The following is a 10832-nucleotide window of genomic DNA, read 5'->3' on the forward strand; positions in this document are numbered from 1 at the left end:
ATTCAATTAGTTTTGTTATCTGTCAAAACCAATTTGTTATGTCTTTTATAAAATTTTATGCACTAATTAGCAAACATGTCTCTTCATTGATTCCTGAAACAGAATCATCCCAAAACTAAGAAAAATTCAAATGAAAGAGGTTGAAAGGAAGAAACAAGTCAAGGCCAAGGTACTCAATGAGATTACCTATTTCTTATTTCTTGTAATGTGTTAATTCAATTAGTTTTGTTATCTGTCAAAATCAATTTGTTATGCCTTTTATAAAATTTTATGCACTAAGCAAACATGTCTCTTCATTGGCTCCTGAAACAGAATCATCCCAAATTAGGAAAGTTAAAATGAAAGAGGTTGGAAGGAAGAAACAAGTCAAGGCCTAGGTACACAATGAGATTACCAATTTCTTATCATGCCTCCACTGATCCTTAAACTCTCAATTTTCCTTGGGGAAGTAAAGGTCCGATACCGTTAGGCCACTGTAGTTTTTTATCTTTTACCTATTACAATCGTTTCAAATAATTTTGAGCCTCAAATTTGGAGATTATTTTCACCTTTTGTCGTAATATTAATGGTTCATTGAATACTCAAGTAAGGGATACAGTGGGAGTATAGGCTAGGGCTTAAGCTGATGGGTATCGAGTGCCACAAAAATGTATCATTACAAAACTTGAAAAAACATTTTGGGAGCAATTTTTGGCATGTGTCGTGTTTTTGTAGTTCTTTTCTTCTTTTGAATTTTATGGTTCAAACGTACATCCCTTCTTCTTTCCTTTTCGTTTAACAATTTTTTTTAAAATTTTTTTATAGTGACATACGTATTTAAGGATGTATATCTTTTACAGCTTTAACAAACTTCTTTTTTTTTTCAGAAGGAAAACAGGGGAAAATCTTGTCTTTCCATGGGGTGCTACTTGAGTATCAAATAGAAAAAAAATTAATGTCCAATTCTTAGATGCTCTTGTTTCATGTGTCAAGTGCTGCTTGATCTTCCACGTGTCTGATGTTGAGGGTCATCAGTTCAATTTCATGGGGGTTAACATTTTTTGTTTTGGTTTTTATTTGTTATCATTATTGTTGTTCCAGTGGTAATCAGCTACATCTCTTTTAGGGAGGATGCTTTTAGGGAGGATGTGGATTGAGTCCCTGAATCTTGTTCTGCAAGCAGCTTAAGGGGTTGAAGGGAGGGAAGCCTTTGGATTTGGCCATGTAAGGAAATACATTTCAAATTTAAGAAATGAGAATGATATGTTAGGGTTATCTTTGTTTTGTCTAAAATTATATATTGGGTTAGTTTCTTGGAGTTCATTTTTTAGTCTTCAGGGATTCTTTTATCTCAATTGATATTGTATCATGAAGTATGGGAGAAAATCTTGTTAAAACCTACCCAAAAAAGTAAAATGGAGAAGAAAACAAAAAGGGGGAAGAATTAATCATTTAGGAAGATCTTAGGGAGTGTATTTTTTACTACAGAGTAGACCTGATATTGATTCTGAAAGACTGATAAGCGTCAGGGATGGAGCAATAAAAAATTTCAGGGAGCACCTTGCAGTATTGTACACCATAACTGTTGGCCTAAGGATTTAATCTAAAGGTCAATCTTATATTTTGATGATTACAAACCATTAATGATGTTTATGTACTAATATTTTCCTTGAGTGCTATATAGTTGATAAATTAATTCAATCCTCAATATTGAGCCAGAAGCATTCCAAGTACTCAAGCAATGGATTCAAGGAAGCATTGAAGTTGCAAGAATTCAAAGATTATTCAAGTACTCCATCAAAGGCTAACCGATCATGGTCAAAGATTGAAGAAAAGGGTAGATTAGATGGTGAGAGCTTAAGATTTAATGTCAAAGTTAATTTGAATATATTTGAAGCTCAAAATTCAATCCATGCATTGCATTCCCATTTTATTTCTCAAAGAAAATAAAATCAGCTCATGATCACATTCACAGGACTTAAAGAATTTCATATTAAGTATCATAATGTGAGATGGAGAAGGCTCTATAAAATAAAGAGAAGGCTCTTTTCTCTTATTCAGTGAGCTCTAAGAAGGTTCTTTTCTTTAACTCCAGTAAGTCTTTGAGAAGTATTTAAGAAAAAGAGAGGGCTCAATCAAAAGAAAGAGAGGGCTCTTTTTGTTCCAAGAAAGCTACGAAAATGGATCTTCAAAATAAAGAGCAGGCTCACGTTTTTATTGAGCAGGCTCTTTCCAAGGAAAATGAACAAAGAGCAGGCTCTTTGGTTTTCAAGAGACGGCTCTCTTTAGGGTTTTGAACTGTAACGTAAACATTTTCATTAAATGTTCTCAACAACCTCTAACAGCTATATTGAACTCTGTTGATTCTATAAATACTGAGGTTGGTCTTCAAACTAAAAGATGCTTTTTAACAGAGAACATTCTATCATTCCTTGAAAAGCATTAAAGAAGTTTTCTGAGCTTTCATTCCCTCTCTGTTATTTCATATCACTGTAGTAATTCTGAGCTTCACGTATATTCATCTTTTCTATAGTTGTGAGCTAAACTCTATAATCTATCTTTGAGAGATTCTTGTACACTTGTTTCTTCAAATTTCAAAGCTATTGTAAAGGGTTGGTGTAACCCAAAAGAAAGCCTAGGAGAAGGGTGTTCTCCTAGCAAAGAAGAGAAGCAAGATCTTGTTTCAAAAGTGAAGGTTTGCTCTCCACCATTAAGGAGAAGCTCTAGTGAATTTGGGAAGTCTCAAAGGGGATCTTGAGCCGAGGAGTAGGAGTTTCCGAACCTCGCTAAATCACCGAGTCATTGTTTGCAATCTCTTATCTCTATCTCTCTTATTTTTGTGCTTTATTTTGCTTGAATATTTCAATAAACTGATATTCAACAGTTTGGTAGAAATATAATTTTTAAATTGAAAAAATTGCTCCTTGACTCTATTCACCCCTCCTCTAGAGTCAATTAGTGACTAACAATTGGTATCAGAGCCTAATCTCTAGAAAAAGACTAATCATCTTAGAGAACGATCATGGCCAATACACTTTTCCATCAAGAAGGTCAATCTAACAATAGACCCCCTTGGTTTGATGGAAGTGACTACAACTATTGGAAAATCAAAATGAGAGCATTCTTAAGAGGCATAGATGTAGATGTTTGGAAAGCCATAGAAAAAGGAGACCATGTTCCAACCAAGATAGTAGAAGGTGAAAATGTTTGAACACCCGATATTGAATGGACCCTCAATGACCGTAGGCTTGTACAATGTAATGTCAAGGCTATCACTAATCTCTATTGTGCCTTAAGCAAAGACGAATTCAATAGAATTTCGGATTGCGAAACGGCCAAAGAAATTTGGGATAAACTTGAAGTTACCTATATAGGCACTAGTCATGTTAAAGAATCCAAAATGAATATGCTTGTCTATAAATATGAACTTTTTACCATGAATAACAAAGAAACTATTAGTGAAATGTACTCTCGTTTTACTACATTGTTAATCCCTTGAAAGCTCTTGGAAGAAAATATACATCATCCGACAATGTAAGAAAAATCCTTAGATCTTTGCCAAAGAATTGGGAAACTAAGAAGACCGCCATCCAAGAAGCCAAAGATCTTAACACACTTCCCATTGACGAACTTATTGGTTCATTAATGGCTTACGAGCTAGAAATGAATGATAGAGATGAAGAAACTCAAAAGAAGGATATAGCTCTACAAGCTACTACCAAAGAAGTTACAATTGATAAAGTTCCTCATGATGAAGAAGAAGAAGAAGTTGCTCTCATTACCAAAACCGTAAGAAGAATTCTTCAAATGAAGAAGTTCCAAAAGAGCAACCACTTCAAAAGAAATGGGTCGTCTAGTGAGCAAGGAAAAAGAGAAGCACCTACTTGCTTCCATTGTGGAAAACCGGGGCACTTCAAGTCCGATTGCTATGCCTACAAAAATGAAAAGGAAATGAAAAAGAAAGGTAAAGCCATGCAAGCTACATGGGAGGATGATGATTCAAATGGATCTGAAAGTGACGATGAACTAAATGAATTGGTTAATCTTTGTCTCATGGCCGATGAAGATGAGATAAATTCTAATCATAACTCATTTGATTTGGAAACTACTTATGATGAATTGGTTAATGCACACAACTATTTGCTAGATGCTTTTAGAGAATTGCATGATGAATTAGGCAAAATGGTTCAAAAATGTGCTACTCTCAAGAGGGAAATGTATATCATCTCTCAAAACCTTGAAAAATCTCAACTTGAAAATGAAGCTTTGAAAAAGGAAAATGAATTAGCTAAAGAATCGGTTTCAATTGATTTAATTTTTGAAAATAAATCATTGAAAGTTATAATTGAAGATCAAATTGAAACTTTAGCTAAATTCACAAAAGGTAGAGAGAATTTGGGTCTCATACTTGGAAAGCAAAGAAATGCTTATGCCAAGGATAGACTTGGATTTGATCCTCACAACAAAGATTCTTGTTTATTGAAAAAGAGAATACCTTTGAACAATTACTTTGTTAAAAATTCCTCTTTTAGTCCACAATGTAACTATTGTAAAAAAATAGGACATAAGATTAATCATTGTCCTATTAGGCCATGTAGGACAAAAGAAGTTTGGGTTATTAAAGGGACTTATACACCTCTTCCTAACTCTCATGGAGCCAAGAGAATGTGGGTACCAAAAGAAGATTATTCAAATTCCTTTTGTAGGTTTGCTTGAAGTCTCCATATTCATCCAAGGACAAATGGTTCCTTGATAGCGGATGCTCAAGGCATATGACGGGAGATCAATCAAAATTTCGCTCCATCAAACCTCATAAAGGAGGAAGCGTCACATTCGGCGACAACTCAAAAGGCAAGGTCATTGGCATTGGAACTATTGGTATCTCCTCCTCCTTATCTATTGATGATGTGTTGCTTGTTAAAGGCTTAAAGCATAATCTGTTTAGTATTAGTCAATTATGTGATAAAGGATATGATGTTTTGTTTAAATCGGACAAGTGCATTGTCAAAAAGGATAATGTAGAAGTTTTCCATGCTCTAAGAAATGGTAATGTATATACTTTGCTTTTATGTAAATTACATGATCAAGATGTCAAATGTCTTGTATCCTCAAATGAAAATAGTTGGTTGTGGCATAGAAGGTTGGGTTATGCTAGTATGGATTTGATTTCAAAACTATCTAAGAATGAATTGGTCAAAGGTCTCCCAAAGACTAATTTTTCTAAAGATAAAACATGTAGCGCATGTCAAATAGGCAAGCAAATCAAGTCATCATTTAAAAGGAAAAAGGATATAACGACCTCAAGACCACTTGAATTAATTCACATGGACTTATTCGGTCCGGAGAGAATTGCTAGTCTTGGTGGAAAACTCTATGCATTTGTCATTGTGGATGACTTCTCTAGATTCACTTGGGTATTTTTCCTTACACACAAGAATGAGGTTCATACAATCTTTGCTAAATTTTGTAAGAGAGTTGAAAATGAAAAAGAATGTAAAATTAAGTCTATTAGAAGTGATAGAGGTAGAGAGTTCGACAACCAAGATGTGGAAAGATTTTGTGATAACAATGGATACAATCATAATCTTTCAGCTCCTAGGACTCCTCAACAAAATGGAGTTGTTGAAAGAAAAAATAGGTCTCTCCAAGAAATGGCTTGGACTATGTTAAATGAACATAATTCTCCTAGATCTCTATGGGCCGAAGCCGTTAGCACCTCATGCTATGTTATAAATAGAGTCATTATTAGAGAACTTCTTAATAAGACTCCTTATGATCTTTGGAACAAAAGAAAGCCAAACATTGGATACTTTAAAGTCTTTGGGTGTAAATGCTTTGTGTTAAATGACAAAGATAATCTAGGAAAATTTGAACCTAAATCGGATGAAGGTATTTTTCTAGGATATTCTTCTCGTAGCAAAGCATTTAGAGTGTTTAACAAAAGAATACGAGTGGTTGTGGAATCAATACATGTTGTATTCGATGAATCACCATTACCCCCTCTTAGACGTTCATTAGATGATAATGAAGATGTGATTGAGATTGAAAAGAATATTGAAAATCTTGATTTAAATGGTTCTTCTCTTGAAGATAGCTCCAAAGATGTTCTAAAAGAAAGTCTCTCTCATAAAGACACTCTTCCTAAGGCTTGGAAGCAAGTGCCTAATCATCCGATAAATTAAATCATTGGCGATCCATCTAAAGGAATAAGCACTAGGTCTCAAACGAGCAACATCTGCAATTATGTGGCTTTTGTTTCCCAACTTGAACCAAAAAATATTCATGAAGCCGAAAATGATGAATCTTGGCTCTTGGCCATGCAGGAAGAACTTAACCAATTTGAAAGGAATAAAGTTTGGCATTTGGTTCCAAAGCCTAAAGATAAAACTATCATTGGCACAAAATGGGTATTTAGGAACAAAAAGGATGAATCGGGAATAATTATGAGAAACAAGGCAAGGCTTGTTGCTCAAGGCTATAATCAAGAAGAAGGAATTGATTATGAGGAGACCTTTGCCCCCGTAGCTAGACTTGAAGCTATAAGAATGCTCCTTGCTTTTGCATCCCATAAAAACTTTAAGTTATATCAAATGGATGTAAAAAGTGCTTTCTTAAATGGATTCATTGAAGAAGAAGTATATGTAGAACAACCGCCGGGCTTTGAAAGCTACATTTATCCAAACCATGTTTACAAATTATCAAAAGCTTTGTATGGTTTGAAACAAGCTCCAAGAGCTTGGTATGAAAGATTAAGTGGTTTCTTACTTGCTAATGGTTTTGTTAGAGGAAAAATTGACAATACTCTTTTCACTAAAACCATTGATAGCAACCTGTTGGTTATTCAAATTTACGTTGATGATATTATCTTTGGATCAACCAATAGTGTGCTATGTGAAAAATTTGCTTCTAGCATGCAAAATGAATTCGAAATGAGCATGATGGGTGAACTTACTTTCTTCTTAGGGTTGCAAATCAAATAAACACTTGATGGCATTTTTGTTTGCCAATCCAAGTATGTTAAAGATTTGCTAAAGAAATTTGGCTTGGAGGAAGTCAAACATGCCAATACTCCAATGAGCTCATCTTTGAAACTTGACAAAGATGAAAAGGGCACTAATGTAGATATTAAAAAATACAGGGGTATGATTGGTAGTCTTTTATACTTAACCGCAAGTAGACCGGACATCATGTTTAGTGTATGTTTATGCGCTCGTTTTCAATCTTGCCCTAAAGAATCTCATCTATGTGCCGTTAAACGCATCTTTCGCTATTTAAGTTTTACTACATTCTTAGGGCTTTGGTATCCTAGGCATACATCATTTGAGCTTGTCGGTTACTCGGACGCTGATTTTGGAGGATGCAAAATTGATAGAAAAAGTACTAGCGGAACTTGTCATTTCTTAGGACAATCATTAGTATCTTGGTCTTGCAAGAAACAAAATTCCGTAGCTCTATCAACGGCAGAAGCTGAATATATTGCAGCCGGTAGTTGTTGCGCTCAAACGCTTTACATTAAACAACAGCTTGAGGATTTTGGACTTTACTTTGATCATGTTCCTATTATGTGTGATAATACAAGTGCAATATGTATCTCAAAAAATCCTATTCAGCATTCAAGGACAAAGCATATAGAAATTAGGTACCATTTTCTTAGGGATCATGTCTCAAAAGGAGACATTGAGCTTGTATTTATTAATACTGAAAAACAACTAGCAGATATTTTCACAAAACCACTCCAAGAGGACAGATTTTGCTTGCTCAGAAGAGAAATAGGTATGTCTGTAGAAGAAGAAATATTAAAGTAACTCTAGCAGCTAAAGAGCCAGCTCCATTAAGAAAAAGAGCTGTCTCCACACAAAGCAGAGCAGGCTTCATAAATGATTTCAAAGTGCATACTCTCGGGATCTCTATGTTTTCAAGAAAGAGCAGTCTCTACAAACTAAGAGAGCAGGCTCTATAAAAACAAGAGACGACTCCTAACCTAAACCATAATCTGCATACACTTTTGTTGCTCTCAGGATCTCATGCAGATTTCAGAAAGAGCAGTCTCCAATTCTACAATGAGCCGGCTCACACACACTCATTTAAACACTCAACTCTCGGGATCTCATGCAGGTTGTAAAGAGCCGGCTCCAATTTTGCTTGAGCCGGCTCAATACACATAAATGGAGACGTCTCTCTTCAGAAGGAGGAGCTTGCTCAATTGATGAATTACATCTCCTTGCTCTCGGCATCTCACATCTGCACTTGGATGCAGGGCCAAAGAATGAAAGAGCCGGCTCCATGAAATAGAAGAGCCGGCTCCAAGAAACATCATTGAGCCGGCTCTATGAACTAGTGAGCCGGCTCCAAGAACCTTCATTGAGCCGGCTCAATCAATGAAACCCACACACACAGATTCTCGGTTTCATTTTAAGTGCACAGTAGGCTTTCATAATCCATCTCGGCACCTTCCCTTCAGCACACTGACTCCATTCTAGACATAACAGCAGAGCACTCTCTCGGCTAGGGTTGAAATATTTCATCCATTGGGCATCTTCACAGGTAACTCCTTTCCTCAAATTCCATCTCAAAGTTATGAGTTCTTGCATTTTAGTTGATCTATTTTCAACAAATTTCAGAGTTCATTGCTTTTTCATCTCTCATCCACGAAACCCTTGATTTCACTATAGACTTTCTCCTCACATGGAAAGAACATATTTGAGTAGAAATGGCTACTCTCTTGGTTTGTTAATTCAAATTTCTAGTAGTTATGCATTTGCCTTGTGATTAATCTATGAATTTATTTTATCAAATCTTAGAAATATATTGCATAACTTTTGTTATCAAACCCCTTTTAGTTTGAATTTATCTTTGAATAAATTTTAAAAATATGTTGTTTATAATTCATCTGGGCAGTACATTTCAAAATTCTGTTGAATTTCAACTTTTAAGATGAATTTGTAAACTTTATTACCTAGATCATATTATCTAAATTTTTTTTTGGGTTTTTTAAGCATAAAACTTAAATTAGTATAAAACTTAAATTGGTACATGGTTCAAAATCATTTTCAATTATAATCATTAATTCTCAGTCAAAACCAATTTGAGCTTTGAAATTTCCAGTATATGATAATTGAATTTTTTTTTTACTCCAAACAAATTTAAGTGAATTTTTCTTTAGATATGTGTTCTAAGTATTCCTTCTGAAATTTCAGTTTCAATTTTTAGAAATGTTCACGGCTTCATCCTCTCATAGAAAGAATCCTCCTCGTGGTCATAAACGGAACTCTCAAAGATCTCAAGATGTTGGTTCAAGTCCTAGTCCACAAACTCAAATCTCTGCTACCATGCTTTATAGAAACCCCACCTACAAAGTAGCATTTGACACTAGCTATCAACATAGAAAATTGGCCACAGCAATGGTATTGTCCAAAAAAATTTGCGATGATCTTAATCTCAACACCTATAGATTGTTTGACGAAATTGGCCTAGGAAACTTTGTTGGGTTGAGTACCAAATACTATCCAAAATTCGTAAAGTTATTTTACACTCACCTTGAAGAAAGTCCTGGAGAAGACAAACTTAATTGTTATGTAGCTGGAGTTCACTTTTACCTTGATAGAAGTAACATTGCTCGAATTCTCAAACTTGAGGATGGCATCCAATTCTATTCTCCTTCCAAATGGTTTATTGGACAAGGCTTTGACAAACTCACGACTATTCAGCAAATGAGTTATGATTCCCGTGTAACCAATACAAAAGTGGTAAACACCAGGCAATTAACTATGGAAGCCCGATTGATTCACAAGATCATCATGTACTCCATTCTTCCAAAATCCGGCAGTAGATCCAAAGTCACTCACATGGACGTCTTCCTTATCTGGTGTGTCTTAAATGGAAAGCCCTTTGATCTTGCATACATAATATTTCATCATTTGCTTGCTTGTAAGAGAAAGAAAAAGGTCTCTCTTTATTATGCCATGGTTCTCACTCACATATTCATGGATATGAAAGTTCCGCTAGATAGTTCTGAAGCAGTTAAACCAGGGTCAAGACACATGCTCACTGCTTTAAATCTTGCGTCAATGGGGCTAAAAAGGGATTCAAATGGTATGTGGTTCTACCCTAAGCAACGGAGGTTTGAAGAGGCTCGAGAGAGAGGAGAAGAAATTGAGGAAGTTGATGATGAGGATGAAGAAGAACATGACAGTGATGACAGTGCTGAAGATGACGATGTTCCAGCTGAAAATTGCACCAATCGTGATCTTTTATTGAAAATTCTCGAAGCTACTCGTCAAAATCAAGCCACTCTTGAAGAACAACAAGCCACTCTTGCACACCAGCAAAGACAACTTGACGAAGTGCATATGTCAATCACTCATCTTAATGAAGATTTTGAAGCATTTCGCAAAGGAAATAGACCTCCTTCTCCTTAGCACAGTATCACCCCCGTCTAAAACCTATTTTTGTGGTCTCATTTGCTATATCTGCTTTAGAGAATCATATTTTTAGATATGTTCTATTTACTTATGTTATTTCATTTTGAACTCCTTATCATGAACTCTGCTTTTATCTACCCATATGGTAGTTGTCTTCTAATTCTCCTTCTGTTTCAACTTCTGCTTTCTATACAATGCCATATTTGCTATTTAATTGCTCTTTTCTTTATCCATTTTGATATTTCATGCAAAGGTCAGTATTTCCCATTGCTAAAGGAAGATTTTTTTTGATATGACAAAGGGGGAGAAAGATGTGTTCTATGCTATATTGTGTCTATTCTATTACATTGCTATTTTGATAGACGCACATTGATAGGGGGAGACATATTTTTTTTTCAAATATTTGTTGTTGACATGAATCCAAGATATGCT

The 10832-nt window shown here is 35.2% G+C and overlaps 1 pseudogene; it reads left to right on the forward strand.

Moving 5' to 3' along the window:
* Positions 1–3028: 3028 nt before the first annotated feature.
* LOC132314071 (uncharacterized) lies at positions 3029–10397 on the forward strand (annotated as a pseudogene).
* The last annotated feature ends 435 nt before the right edge of the window (positions 10398–10832 follow it).

The sequence above is a fragment of the Cornus florida genome, unplaced genomic scaffold (genome assembly GCF_030987335.1).
Source record: "Cornus florida cultivar Cherokee Brave unplaced genomic scaffold, ASM3098733v1 CherokeeBrave_3.0.0_Hap2_Chr06, whole genome shotgun sequence".
NCBI lineage: Eukaryota > Viridiplantae > Streptophyta > Magnoliopsida > Cornales > Cornaceae > Cornus > Cornus florida.